We start from the raw sequence: 2,500 nt of genomic DNA on the forward strand, positions 1-2,500 counted from the left end.
ATCAGTGTGGGCGATCTTCATACGGTGAAGGTGACTCAGTAGTCGGCAGTGGCCGGTTCTCAGTCTGAAGAGGACTGTCTGCTGGTGTCTCTGGAGCTGGTGGATTGGATCGACACCACTGTTTGCACCCAGCCTTCTCTTCCACTGGTTCTGGTAACGGTTGTGGATGATGGTCCTGGCCTCTCTGTAGGTCACGGGGTGGCTGAACTGCTTCATTTTGCTGCCTGCCTTGGAGAGAGCATCGGCCTTTTCGTTCCCCATGACCCCACAGTGAGAAGGAACCCACTGAACAGTGACAGTCGACCGTTTTGAAAGGTCATGAAGGGCTGCTTTGATGTTTGTCAGCTGCTGTTCGTTTCTGGTTGACTGGAGTCCCTGCAGGAGAGATCTGCAGTCAGTGAAGAAGGCTATCTTTGGTGGTGGGTTGACTGACGTCCTGAGGCCTTGTGCAGCATGGAGTAGTGCTGCTGTCTCCGCTCTGTAGTTCGAGGAGATTCTTCCTGTGGGGAAGGCTCCAGGGGTCAGTCTTCCATCTGTGTGCCTGATGAAGATGCCTGCTCCTCCATTCTTCACCGCTCCCTCCGAGGATCCATCTGTGAAGACGTGCGTCCATTCGCTGGGGTTGTACCGAGTCTCAATCATCTCCAATGTCAGAGCTTTCAGCAGGGGAGGGGCTTGGCAGTCCTTTTGGTCGATGCCAGGGACTTTTGTGATGATTGAGACTCCTTCCAGTTGGTCGGCCGGTTCCTCGAAGTCGGGGAGTGTTTCCATCTCGGCAGGGGACGAGGGCAGCAGGTCTTCATGTTGGCGGTGCAGGGCCTTGGAGAGGTGGTTGAAGCTGGTCCGCTTCAGTCTGTTCTTTGTTGGGTGCTTCAGTTTTTCGTGCATGGGGTGAGTTGGCATGCGCAGGAGCTTCTCGCTGTGGATGAAGACTTTTTCCTCTCGTCTATCTTTGAGTGGGTGGAGGCCTGTGTGTTTCTCCATCGCCTGAACTGGAGTCGTCTTTATCCCGCCAGTGATCAGCCGTAGCCCTGCGTTCTGAACTTTGCTCAGGCGGCTTGTGTTGGTTGCTGATGCCGTGGCCCAGGCAGTGCTGCCATACTCCAGGGTTGGCCTGACAGTTCCAGTGTACACCCTCTGCAGTATGCTGCTGTTGGCACCCCAAGAGGTCCCGGCGAGTTTTTTCAGGATGGCCAGTTTTCTGGTTGCTCGTCTCTCGATGTCCTTGAGATGGGGGTTCCATGTCAATCGCTTGTCGAGCTTCACACCCAGGTACATTGGCGTGTCATCCTGTTTCAACTGCATTCCGTTCAGTTTGAGGTGGGAGGTTTCTGACATCGGTGACAGCGAGAAGATTGCTGAGACTGTCTTGGTGGTGTTGATGTCTACTCCCCAGGCAGAGGCCCATGTTCCCACGTGGTTGAGTGCTTCCTGCATTCTGTGGCTGGCGGACGTGAGGTATTCCGCAGCACTCCAGGCAGCAAAATCATCAGCGTGGAGGGCTCTGGAGACATGCTTGGAGATCTTCTCAGCGATGTCGTCGATGAAGATGAGGAAAAGTGTAGGGGAAATGACTCCTCCTTGCGGCACACCTTGCTGTAGAGTGACCCGATGGCTGGTTTTCCCGTCGAGTTTTACCCTTGCCCTGCGGTGTTGGAGGAAATCCTGGATCCAGCGGTACATCTTCCCTTCCACTTTCTTGTTGAGGAGCTTCAGGAGAAGTCCTGCCTTCCAGACCTTGTCGAAAGCCTTGGTTAGGTCCACGAAGACTGCAAGCACCTTCTTCTTTTCTTGAAAGGCAGTCTCTATCTCCTGTGCAAGGTACACCAGCTGGTCTTCGGTGCTGCGGTTTTTCCTGTAGGCTGATTGGGTATTGCTGAGCAGGTGGTTTTCTTCAAGGTGTTTCAGGAGTCGAGTGTTCACCATCCTTTCCATCACCTTGCCCAGACAACTCAGGAGGCTGATTGGTCGATAGCTGGACTTCTTAGTCTTATCCTTCTGCTTCTTTCTGATGGGGACGATGATGGCTTCTCTCCACTGGTCTGGAAGTTTCCCTGTGTCCCAGGACTGGTTGATGATCAAGAGAAGCTTCTGTCTGGCTACAGGTCCCAGGTTCTTGATCATGTCATTCGGGATGCCGTCTTTCCCAGGGGCTTTCTTTTTCTTCAGTTTCCTGATGGCTGCACTGAGTTCGGCCATGGAGAAGGCTGTCATCATGGACTGACTCGGGTTCTGCTGTTTCAGCTTCTCCTTGATCTCCCTCTGGACTTCCTGCACTCGGGCTTCAGGGAGTGTTGTGGTGCTGCCCTCTCTGTAAAAATCTGCAAGGATGTTGGCTGCCTGCTTGCCCGCGTGGTGCTTGCCATTTTCCTCAATGACAGTTCTGCTGTGTCTGGTGCCCGTGTCTTCGTTCAGAAGCTTGGTCAGGTTCCACAACTTGCCGGTGTCCTTCTCCATGTTGAGACTGCTATTTCAGTTTCGAAAGCAGTTAGATTCGAGC

The sequence above is a fragment of the Babylonia areolata genome, chromosome 16, assembly GCF_041734735.1.
Source record: "Babylonia areolata isolate BAREFJ2019XMU chromosome 16, ASM4173473v1, whole genome shotgun sequence".
In the NCBI taxonomy this organism is placed as follows: Eukaryota; Metazoa; Mollusca; class Gastropoda; order Neogastropoda; family Buccinidae; genus Babylonia; species Babylonia areolata.